The following is a 12,566-nucleotide window of genomic DNA, read 5'->3' as shown; positions in this document are numbered from 1 at the left end:
AAAGTTTAAAGGGAAATATTCCTGATACAAATGGTAAAAAATAAAGGTGGTAGCAAATAAAAGGCATTAATAGTGCATGTGGCTTATTGCCTACAAAATGGTAGAATAAATACCAAGGCTAATGAAGATTATAGCTTGATTATTTACCACCTGTTTTCATTTCACTTTTACTGGAGTTCATTGTAGTTCATATATCACACACAGTTGGACTGGAACAGTAAGTATATAATTTTCTGCTGCTTAAGTATGCTATCACTATAGATTGAAAACATTCAGCTCACTTTAACTTTCCGTACAGCCAGACATGGTGATCAGTAGTTCGGTCTTGCAGGAGTAGTGTGCTCCTTTGGAATTATATTTTCTGTTTAGTTGTCTGGTGCTTGTAAACTACATTTATGGAGTGAGGTGATGCAGGCATTGTTCTTTTTCCTCAGAGGTATAGTCAAATACATGTTTTTGTACCGCAAGGAGTAATACAGATTGCCCTTAATTTTTTGTTGCAATCCTTACTGTATTTTTGTAGGGAATAATAGGCATCATCAGAAAGCCCTAGCTAAAAGTGCAATGAAATTTAAGAGGTGAATGCAGTGTTTGTATACATATACATCTACAATGAAGAATGTACGCTGAAGTATTGGTATTAACTCTACACACAACTCTCTTTCTGCTTAGATTATATTTTTTAAATTTGCTCATTGTCCTGTTAATGATGGAAGTCAACGATGGAACCATTGGCCATATTTAGGCCAAGGAAAGAATCTTCTAAGGCCCCACTAAGGACTTTGTTGCCCTGTTTGCAAGGAAACTAGATGAACATAAAGCTTAAAATACTGTGTATGGAATTCACACAAGGCAGAGAGAAAAAAAAAGATGAGGTTGAAGTTCCTGGAATGCTTTATTTCGTAACAAAACTTCAAAGGCAGGTCTGGGTGTAGACAATACAATGAAAATGGAGGATAATAAAGGTGGCATTTTAGGGTTAAAGTCTGAAAAGACCCAGAGCAATCCTTGCTTGCAGCCACATCTAATAACATTTGCTGATCACAGTGGTACAGTTTGCCCATTTGCCAGTTTGGGAGACTTCCCATACCGTACTATGCATAAATGCTCATGGTTTTCAGAGTGTCCTCTTTCGTTTTCAAATGGTGATGAAAGACAGCAAGCAGATGACAAGAGCAGGTGGTCACTGTCAACAGCAGCTTCTAAAAAACAGCTATCAAGCTGTGTGGCTTGAAAAATGACAGAAGATATGTAGGAAATAAAAACAAAGATGAGAGGGTTAAATGGAATAAAAGGTGAGAAAAAGGGATAAACACAGGAGAATAAGTAAGACATGAAACGTTGAATGCCAGAGTCACCAACAAGAATTTATGCCCTTTCCATTGGTCAGTCCTTCCAGTTTCTGGCCCCATGTTTTCAGTCTTTCACATCAAAATATTATTTTTTTTGTGAATTGTTAATAGGCAGAAATTACTCTCACCTCACTGTTGGCACTGATAAGGTACAAGGTTACACCAGCACTAGGCATCTGTGTCTCCCCTCTAGTTAGTGCAGAGAAATGGGCGTTTTTAAGGCATGATTCATCTGACCTATTTCAGGCATTTACATTAGTATGATACAAATTGTGGCATGCAAGTGCTTGCTTTTCTCCATTGCCTGGACCTTTCTCACATTACTACTTCACATACAAGCAGCTACAATAGATCAGATTACTTAGCTCTTTTGTACCTTTGCATTGAAACAGTCTAGTGGCTTGTAATAGTTGACTGCGAGTAGCTGAGGGTTTTGGCTCTCTGTCAATATTATTAAACCTGGTAAAGTCCCAAGTTATTTCGTATTCCTCCATTTCCTGGTAAAATAAAGAACTGAAAATAAAGACATGTTTCAGATATACCAAAATGTTTTACACATTCTAAAACATTTATGGTACCTTTTACATATATTAAAACAAAGAAATATTTTTAAAAGAGACATTCTATTGTCTTTTGAAATGTATCTTTGTTTTTAGAAACTGTGTAGCAAATTTGCCTTCATTTTGGCTGGGCTTAAAAGCATTTTTGGCTAGTAAGAGATTTGGGAAAAAAACCAAAGTTTGACCAGCTCTAATGGCCAGATTGTGTGTGTAGGTTTTTTTCCCAAGCTTGATCATGTTTTGAAAAAGTCTCAGTTGTATGCCTGTGAAATGATTGCTTGCCCTTGCTATGAGTCATGGCCAAGTACTGTACACCGATTGCCTGTGCAGTAGTTGGCAGCCAGGCAGTAGACTGAGAACACGTCTGTCTTCTGTATGAAGTCAGGCAGGTTGCTAATTACACGTTGGCAGCAGTGGCAGAGGACAGAAGAACAACGAAGAGGACTGGGGTGTTCAGTGTTTGGAAAAGGCTTTAAAATTCAGTGAGTTAATCTGAAGTAGCATTGAACCGCTCCACCCAACTGTCTTATATGCATTGAATTACAGTTTGGGTTGTTGCTGGAGTATGTAAAACCTGTAGCTGATGCCAAGGGAGACAGCATATAAACCCTTCCTTTAGACAAGGGCAAATGCTCTGTCAGCAAGACCACAGGTAGCAGGGCAGTGGCAGTGGGGAAAAGGCAGGAGCCATGGGACTGCAGTGGGCATCCCTGATTATGGTGTTGAGTACACAACAAGGAGCAAACAAGTTCAGTGTTAAACCAAACAGAAAGAGGCACTAGTGAATAGCCATATGATGTAGTTTAGACCAATTAAACATAATATATACAAGTGATTTGTCTTCAGTAACAGCTCCCTGCTCTGAAAATAAAGCGTCTCTATTTCCCACATGCTAGTGTAGGGTATTTCTTTTTATTCTTACTAATCATTACGTGCTTTGAGGAATCACCTCAATTTCTACTTGTATCTTTGCAAACAGGAATAGGAAGTCATATTTTTGCCTGTATCTTTGTCTGCCAGGTAAATACCATAATGACTCGTTTCTGTGTTAAGACTTGGGCTTTCCCATTGTTGCTGGCACTCAAGTGTTATTAGCATAATGTATTTTTAGTGAACTCTGTCAGCAGAGCACTGTATGGCTAATCAAGCACTCACTGGGGATAAATGCTAGACTTAATATTCTTATCAGGCTACCGGAGCTTAGAAGTTACCGACCCTTGTTCCACTTATATCAAAGCCACTTACAATGCTACTAGCTTGTAGCAAATTCATTTTCTGTTCATGTCTGATTGCCTATCATGGTGCCTAGAAACTGAAAACAGAAAATGGGAAATAGGAAGGAATTAAGGCCCCCACTGCCTGAGGCCTTAATGCAATTGCAAGATATTGATCACATTGGCTACTTCAACCTAATCCTCACGGTTTCACAGCCTTTGCAAAAACTGCTTCTCATAAGTACATTTTCAATTATATTTGAACCTTAGTGATTCAGAAACACTATTCTTTAACAGGATCTATTTAATATTGGTAGTAGCTGCTAATTAAACTAGTGAATTTATTAATTTTACCTAATATTTAATCTTGTCTGCTGTCCCTGTGAAATCTGGACTAGGTCAAGGTAATGCCATGGGTCAAACTCAGAAGCTGCTTCTCTCTAAGGCTTTGCTTTTTCCCTTGGAAAGATCCAGACTGATTTCAGGGGCAGTAGTGTCTTCCTAAGCACCCAGACTCCTCCTATGGTGCCTATTGTGTCCTGCCACATTTTCCCATTTCTGTTGCAGTGTCCCCATTTCTGCTGCACATCTGGGCTTATAGACCCAACAGCACTGTAGAAGGGCTGCTTCAGGCTCTCATATCAGTGTCACTGACAGATTCACTTCACATTTATTGATCTACGTGCTGGGCAGTAGGTTTGGCATGAGATCTAGTTTTCCACTGAGGAGAAACCACAGCTAAAAGCAGAGCAAATAAATGGGAATCTAAAAGGAAGAATACTAAAGGAAGGAACTGTACATGCTGATGCATACACAGAGATCCTGAAAAAAACCCAGTCCCTTGGGACAGCCATTGGAAATTGAAATGGGAAGAACATTAGTATTGAAATGGGAATAACAAGTGTCTCATTGTGTAATTTTGGTTTTGTATTCCTTGGGACAAAAGGAACCATAGTTTTCTGCTTTTCTGAGATTTCAGGTCAAATGGGTGTTTTTCAGCGCTCTTCTGTGGTAGGTTCAGAAAGTCTGCTGCCTTCATGGACTGGATATGTGTGTATGCATGTGCGAACATGAGCCTCTGCATTTTTGGTCATGACTATGCTGGCACACTTGTGTGTGCCTGCCTGCATGTCTATGTACATCTATGAGTGTGCATATATCTCTGTATATTTTCCAGCTCTGTCCCTGGAGCTACTTGTGCTGGATAATGGCACCTTACATTGAAATACTGATAATCTCAGTACCCTCCACAATATGATTTAGCGGTGTTTCGAAGTAATTATTTTCTTCCTGTGCTTCAGTGAGATTTAAACCTATACATTTTGTAGAGAAAAAGATTCTAGCAACAAAGAGCTTAAAAATGTATCACTAGAGGATTTTTCATGAGGCATTTCTATCACCAGTTAAATGGACACCAGATAAGGTAGTTAGCATGCTTCCTAAAAGCTAGAAAAATCTACACACATTTCTGCTGCAGACTTTTTATGTTTCTACTGTGCCCTAAGCAAATCTAATATTAAAAGACTGGCAAATTTTCAAGTATTGATTGTGTTGCTGGTGGATGTAAGTTTGACTCTTCTACAGTAAAGCCATTCCTTTGAAGAATGGAAGAAGCATAGGGGTTATTGTCCCATTAGATTTTATCCAACATTACTGGCTGCAGCTAGCTACTTGGTAATCAAATAAATGTTGTAGTGCAGTGTAGGTAAACCTCTTTTAGGAGAAGCCGTAAAGGTTTCTGAGCTTAAATAAGAATTAAAAGGAAAGTCTTGGAGACAAAATGATCTAGTTTTAAAGTGTTTTGTGTCAGAGTTGCTATTTCATCTGGTATTTGTTTCAGTTTAGGTAACTGAAAAAAATTCTATATAGTGTTAAATCTCTTCTTATCTTGGCAGTGAACTAAGCTAAATGTAGTCATGTTAAAGTTTAAATGGATCTTTTAAGTTCTCAAAGAATACTTCAAGTTTAATGTTTTAGCAAAGCCACAACAAACGTAGATTTTATTATATAGATCAAATTTTTTGTGTGACCTTGTCCAGACAAACTAATAAATCTATTCCAAAATACTCTGCATTACAAGTGCTGCTACATGAAAAAGTCACTACAGATTAAGCTAGTTTCCGATTCAGTTATTTTGAAATAACTGTGTGCGTGTTACTACCCAAAGCAAATAAGTAAGAAAACTTACTCCTCTTATTTGCTGTAGATTAAATGTTTGCAAACTGAAAATTTGGGAAATTTCAGTGGAGCAGCTAACACACCATGAATCACTAGTCTAGCTTACTGCACAGTAACTAGTGTCTGTAGCTTTACACTGAGTCTGGCACCCTCAGCACCACTCAGGAATCAATGAAGATCATAAACCTCTCATTGTCAAATAACTCATTTTGTATTTTAACACTCAATGGTTTTCCAAGTACTGAAGTTAGTATGAAATGGTATGTTTCGATATAAGCAACGAATCAACCCTGTCTTGTCTTGTCCTTTCCTCTCTTTTCCTTTTCCTCTCTTCTCTGTACAGCTGAGATGCATAAGAAAAATATATAGTTTTAAAAACCATTGTCTTAAGAAGCTAAAAATATTTAGATTGGGTAGGGTGTAGTTTAGCTGTTCTCTTTCATCAGTGTTAATCTTTCAGAAGCAATGATGTTTCTCACAGAAACAATTTCTCTCTTAGAGATTATATGACATTTGGGGAACAAGGATAATATTTTTTTACAATTGTATCATGCCTTCCATCCAAATGATTCCTTAGCTTTTCACCCAATATATACTGCATGGTGGTACAAACAGCTACAAGACCAGATGCCTAAGGAAAAGGACAGAAATAAACTTTAGCCTCCTTTTATAGGAGGCTACCTTCTATAGTATATACCTCCTTTCAAAAGACTACAGTGTGTTGTATAAGCATCTGTGGCTCTCGTTGACTAGGATAGGAACTGCCATCCTTGGGAAAAGAGTGGAGTTTTAGATACATGCAAAATAGCTGCTCTCTGGTTCGGACAGAAAGCATGTAGCTGCTTAAAGTCACAAAAGACTTGTTAAATACACTGAGAAAAAGACTCGGTCTGCTGGGTTTTGTAGCTCCTTTCTCTGGAAGTGTGTGCTGGTTATCAGCTGCCCTTGCAGAGGAGTACCAGTCTGTGCCTGCTGAGGGGAATTCCTCCAAGATCTTGGCATCAGCAGGGCAAACCTCCACCCTCTTTGGCAGGATACACTATTCCCCCTCCACATCTTGGGCTGCAAATTCCCTTCGGGGATCAACTGTACCTGCAGCTATGTTGGGATTTCTTATCTTCAAAGCACTGCAACATCCTAAGTGAAAAGTTTATTTCCAGATGCAAACCTTTTCACTTAGTCACATCTTCCCACACATTTGCCAGAGGTTTACTGTTCCCTTTTATGGCAACTCAAGCATTCAGGACTTAAGATAGAAGTAATTATCTTTCACCTTTAGAGCATTCATTGTAAGTCTGTTTCCAAATCTTTCTTACCTTTCTTCCTTGGAAGTGTGTTGCATTACATTTTTTACCCACTCTTTCCTTTCCAGTTAGCATTAAAAAAAACAATTAAAATATTTCTTGATATTTCAATGTAAACCACATAAAATGTAAAACAACTGAGTTTAGTTTATTATTTTTGATATATCGCATCATTTTGATAAAGGCTATATATGGTGATTTAATAATACAGTTGGCAGATCTAGTAACTAGCTTCTTGGGCTAAGGAGCCTGTCATCATTTTCAAGGACTTCCATTTGTTTCTCATTAGCATGTATCATTGCTGTACAAATATTTATTGGACAAACTGCAAGTCCCATGTAAGGAGAAATTTGTTATTTCATCATAAATATGTGAAAACAGGACAGAAGAACTATGTGAACAGATACATTAAGTCTTTTCTGTTACCCTCCAAACTAGTTTTCGGGGGGGGGAGGGGGGGGAATTGTTTTAAAGGTTGTATACAGGGAAACTACACAGACAAAATTTTTATACAGACTTTGTAACAGCCTTCCAGTACCTAAAGCAGCCTATAAGGAAACTAAAGAGAGCAAAAATGATTATTTCAATAAGGGTCACACTTCAGGAAGATAAAAGAACTTAGGCTGAAATAGTTTAAAGTGAGGTAATGTGACCACAGAAAGCAGAGGGAAGTTGTTATTTGGGCATATGTATGCTCATGTATGCACTTCTGTGCATAAAAGAACGTGGACAGAGCAATAAGAAGGTTAAAGCAGGTGTATGAAAAGAGAATAAAGGTCAAAATTTGGGATTGTACATTTATTTGTTCATGTGCTTCTTGGAGAAGAAGTTGTTTGGTTTTTGTTTGGTTGGTTTGAATAAGACCCCTCCATGAAATGTAACATTTTATATTTTTAACGTTAAATTTTATAAACAACAAACCAACATGAGCACTGCAAGCTCACCGTGCAATTTGACGTACATTAAATCTTTGATGTGGACTAGGTGACCATTGTGATTTAGAGACTAGATTTTAATGAACACTTTTATTTGCAAATCCTCAGAATATTCATTCTACATGCAAAATTACTGTGAATTTGATAGGAGAGAGCCTGTATGTCTCATGTATGATAAAGAGATTGAATGCCAACTTTAGCTTTAACTAGCACTTCTGCAGTGCATGCTCTGAATTCTGTTTGATGTGTTTATCAATGTCCTTCAAATATCACAAGCTAAGAAAAACACTATTGGCTGCCAGGTTTTGAAATTGTCTAATGCCGGGTGACTGATGAAAGCAAGCTTGTCTCTATGCTGCTACCATTTATGCTATTTAAAACTTAACCTGTTTTTCACTCCCTCTTTTCAATGCTATTATCCACCTACCCTGTTTGACTGGGAAAAGATCAATGTGAAGAATTCCTTTCATGGCAGATGGGTGGGTTTTAGGTTTGTTTTTTTTCAAATACTGCTATGAGTATTGAGGAGATCTGGCAGTGAATTTTATCTGTGCTTGTGAGGATGATGGATTTGGCTTTTTTCATATATTCAGTATATGGTAATTCTTGCTGCTGTTTGTCAAAGTTTATTGTTCTGTAAACAGAAAATTTAAATAGTAACAAAGCATTTTAAAAGAAAACAAAGACTTTTAAAGAACTGAGTTGTAATCAAATGAAATATTAAGCAGAATTTAAGACCACCACAACTGCAACTGAGCTTTCGGTCTATGTCTCACCAAAAAGATAAAGCCCCCAACAACATCATGTGTGCCTGCAAATATCACTAAATTTCAGTCTGATGCATACTTTTAAAGCATGAGTTAATGAAACTAATTCCACCTTCTGAATCTCCACTGTAAAGCTGGTGAAAGCTGGGAAGCTTTGGTATGAGGTGGCAATTTTTTTTTTTTTAACATAGGATAAAAAGGTTGTAATTAAGCATTTAAATATATAAGTAGAAAAGAGGGTGATATTACATAGGACCTTTCCATTTAATAGGAAATTAGAGGGTATGGCACTTTTCAAGATGTGAGAGTTTGAAATGTGTATTTGTTGAAAATATTGCTCCCTTCTCAAACTAGGCTCTCAGACTAGTTTTCAGCTAGTTAAGTGGGTAAAATGTGACAAAAAGGCATCATGGTTAACACATTTGAAATGTTATCACAGTGCCCATGAAACAGCACAGAGAGAATCACAGAATCACATGGGCAAAATCCTGGAAGTCTTTAGGTTGTGGTAGTTAAGGGTGAACCTTAGCAGACTGAGTGAGTTGTTCAGGTAAGGTTTTAGCAGCTGATAGTTCTTGTTAAGGTATTAAATGCTCTCACTTTTCAAGTAACCAAAGAGAAAACATTCTTACAGAAAATGAGTAAGAGGTGAAGGACAAGAGGACAAATTCTGTAACAGCTGTTTAATAATGCTGAAATTATATTCTGGAATATTTTTGGGATCTCAAGTAACCGAATTCCCTAAGATTCAAGGTTCACATCTGGTATTGCACTGGTATTTTTAGAGAAGAAAGAATTTAGTCCAGCATGTATTTACAATTCCAATGTCTTGTGGCATTCATCACAATCAAAGAGGTTGTATATACTTGCTTTTACTGCAGATTTTTGTTTCCTGAAGTCACCATCAATAATATGCCAGTCATACACCCCAAATATAACAGTTGGCCTCCAAAGACACATTGCTGTATGAAATTAATTATAACCTCCACAACAGCCCTCCACCGGAGGAAGTTCGTTTTAATCTTACCTTCTGTGGACTTTTCATGTACTCAAACAGATGAACTTCTGAAGGAAAAGGCGTGAGATGAGGTTAGTAAGAGAGGGATTGAAAATTGTCCATGAATGGGTCTGTATGTTAGAAGGTTAACTACAATACGGAAAATGTTAAAAAGCTGTCTAAAGTCCAAAGGAATGTTTCTTTTGCTCTGTGCAACTGATGAAAACCACACTAAAGCCACAAACTTGATATGCAGCAACAGTAGAATGCATCTCTAAAGATATGAAAGGCATTGGGTTGAAACTGGACAAAGCCTTTCACAAGTCTCACCTTTCAATTTGTTCTCAAGGGGATTGCTGTTTCAGAAACTGAAAGATACTTTTCCATATTAAAAGGCCTTCTTTAACTAGTGCCTTAGTTTATTGTTGACTCATTCAAGTGGCACCCAATAGAGCAAATGAATTTTATTTGGAAACCCACTTAGGGCTTAACAGTTTTGGCAATATAACTTTCCTCTGTCTTTGGGAGCATTTTCTACAGCTTTTTGCCATGTAAATGTGCCCACTGAGTGATTCAGTTAGAAATTTCCATGAGAATGCACCCTGACAGCAACAGCCATAGCTATGCCCCAGCATACACTTTCACACAAGATGGGCTGAAAAGCTTTCTGGGAATCAGGAAACATGCAAACTGATTACTTAAATCTTTTCCTTTTTGCATTATTTATTCAAGGTGAGCATATGTTTCTAAGTATATCTTGCTGTTTTACCCACTGGTGGTTTGAAGCCATTTTCCCACTGATATTATCTTGACTGATACACACATAGAGCTTTTCCCACTTATAACTTTAATGACATTTTCTCTGATGCTCATGTTTGCTCTGAAGCAGTAGGAAGTCTGTGGTTTTATTTTCTCCAAGACAGCAGCTTTTCTATCATTTCTGTGTAGCTCTGAAAACATTCTTTTACACTGCCTGGTATTTTAATAAAGGCCTATTTCTTCTAGTTGATTAATTTTCCCATGCTTTCAAGATGCTATTTAGATCCTATGTAGTTTGACAGTATGTATATTTCTAAAGGTAGTTGCAGTTCCCCATACTTCTTGACATCTGGTATCCTAGTTTTATCTTCTTACCTATATGAGCAACGTTTTCATAGATGAGAATTTTGGAGACATGCTTCTTTGGGAACAGGCAGCTGTGGATATAATTTTGTGAGGAGGGATGGGCAGCTGGAAGAACTGACAGACTTAACCAGCAGACCACTGCTGAATACAGAGTACAAAACTGAGCATTTTAATTGGTGTAAGAATGGGCTGTCTGAAAAGGGATAAACAAATTTGTTTTGAAACCAACAGATTAAGGAAAGGAAAAGTGGTTTTATTATGGACCCTTTGTTTAGTGAATTTGGGGGTTGGGCTGTCAGTTTTTATGAGGGAGAATGACAGCTTTATTTAGAATTTCATAACTAAGAGAAAATAAATGGCATTGAGTGGGCAGCAATCTATTTGCTATAATATACAAGCTTGCAGATGGAGAAAATTCTTTTGGTTTTCATAGGGATGCCAACAGAAGAGAATCAGCATAAACTTGAGAGCCTGGTATTTCAGGTAGATTTCAGGTGAATCTAAATAAGGCAGTCAAATACATTTGTTTTGCTGACTGGAGATTAGTTCATTTTACTATTTGTCCTTCTGGAAAGCTGTGTTTTGTCTGCCATTTCTGATGTTTTTTCTGCTGTTGCATTTCCTGCTGGCACTACTTAGCTGAATCTGTATCAAAGTATGGCCTGTAGTGTATGTGACTTGGCTGTTTATGCAATTCTATGCATGTATATACTCTTAGAAGTCCATCAGAAGCTGCTGCCTAACTTACTGGAGGCTGAGGGGTTAATGGTAACCACATCAAATGCCAAAGCAGCTCTGTAATGTGAGAAGGAAGGGACCTGCTGTGGTATATTCAGGCATAACACAAAGGTTTCTGGCTATTCTCGAAAAATTCACAAACATTTAGATATGTTTGGTTTAAATGTTTCTCTTCTCAACCATTTCTGCATATCATTCATGTTGATATTAAAGGTTTTTGTGCCATAAATCAATATTCTCTTTGTTACTGTTGCTGAAATCACTGCAGCAATGCTCAACATACCAATGCTTTCCTGGCAGAAACTTGAAGTATTTTAATTTAACCATGTAGGACACACAGTTTAAATCCTATGTACATGCATTTCAAATTTTAACTCCAAGGCCTGAGTATACTCAGTCTGAATGCTTCTTCAGGCCTTTTACAGAAGTGACATTACTGTTTGGATCCAAGTGAAGAAGTCAAACCCCATCTGCACCTCAGATGTGTTTGGATCCCTTCATTTTTTCCTTGGTTAATGTCCACCCCTCACCACACTGACCCCCAATTCCAATTTGCTGTCTAACTTGCCTTCAATAAATTGTTTCAGTAGGCATAATTAGTAGATAAGTGACATATTTATACTGATAAAAGTACCTGTTGAAATGTATTGTCATGGTGACAGTAAGGCCGGAGAACTTTGTTAGACAAGATCAGCTATCCCATGGCATTGTAGATTTGATTTGCTTGTTTTATTTATTTTCTTTTTTTTATGAGGGGAAAACTCCCTGTGCTTCCATGCATTAACCATAGAATACAGATTGCAGAACGCTTTGTTCTAAGTCACATCGTTTATTGCTGAGCTCTTGGTCTTAGGAACTGGCAAATGCTGGAGAGGGGTTCCCTGGGACCCAGTCCAAGATGGACCACTGATATGTCAGTTAATCTGGTGCTTTGAATATTAGTTGTACAACAAAGGAGAAAGAGCTTCATTTATATATTTTCAATTTAAAAAAAAATAAGAAAATATGTAATACTTTCTTCTGGAGTAGTATTTTACAATAGTTGCTGCCAAACCACACAACTAATAAATAAGCAAAGGAAACAAAACATCCTGCTAATGAAAAGCTATTCTACAAAATGTCATCACAATGATAGTTCAGCAATGATGAATTTTGTAGTAATATATCCAAAGACATAAATTGTGCTTTCAACACCTACACATTATTTGGAAATTCTCATTTCTGGTGTCAGTTTAGTATTCTGATTGTTGTCACTTCCATTTCCTCATTGCTAAGTAAAAACAAAGTTTTGAAAAGGGGTTTTACCGTCTTTTCAGTTATTAGGAAAAGTATTAGCTAACTTGTAAGTGAAACATTCTTTTCTAATGAGCATACTCACAATGAAACATACTTATTT

At 37.2% G+C, this 12,566-nt stretch overlaps 1 long non-coding RNA gene across 1 annotated transcript in view; it reads left to right on the top strand.

Moving 5' to 3' along the window:
- Positions 1-10,209, top strand: part of LOC133214640 (uncharacterized) — a 52,322-nt gene extending 42,113 nt beyond the window's left edge. The window contains exon 3 of the long non-coding RNA XR_009726181.1: positions 10,200-10,209. This is a non-coding gene — a long non-coding RNA (uncharacterized LOC133214640). The remainder of the gene's footprint in view (positions 1-10,199) is intronic.
- Positions 10,210-12,566: the final 2,357 nt, after the last annotated feature.

This window comes from Neopsephotus bourkii, unplaced genomic scaffold (genome assembly GCF_033783945.1).
Source record: "Neopsephotus bourkii isolate Nb327-2 ecotype Australia unplaced genomic scaffold, CSIRO-AGI_Nbou_v1 NB_911, whole genome shotgun sequence".
In the NCBI taxonomy this organism is placed as follows: domain Eukaryota; kingdom Metazoa; phylum Chordata; class Aves; order Psittaciformes; family Psittacidae; genus Neopsephotus; species Neopsephotus bourkii.
The sequence above is the reverse complement of the archived record's forward strand: the minus strand, read 5'-3'. Positions and strand labels throughout refer to the sequence as shown.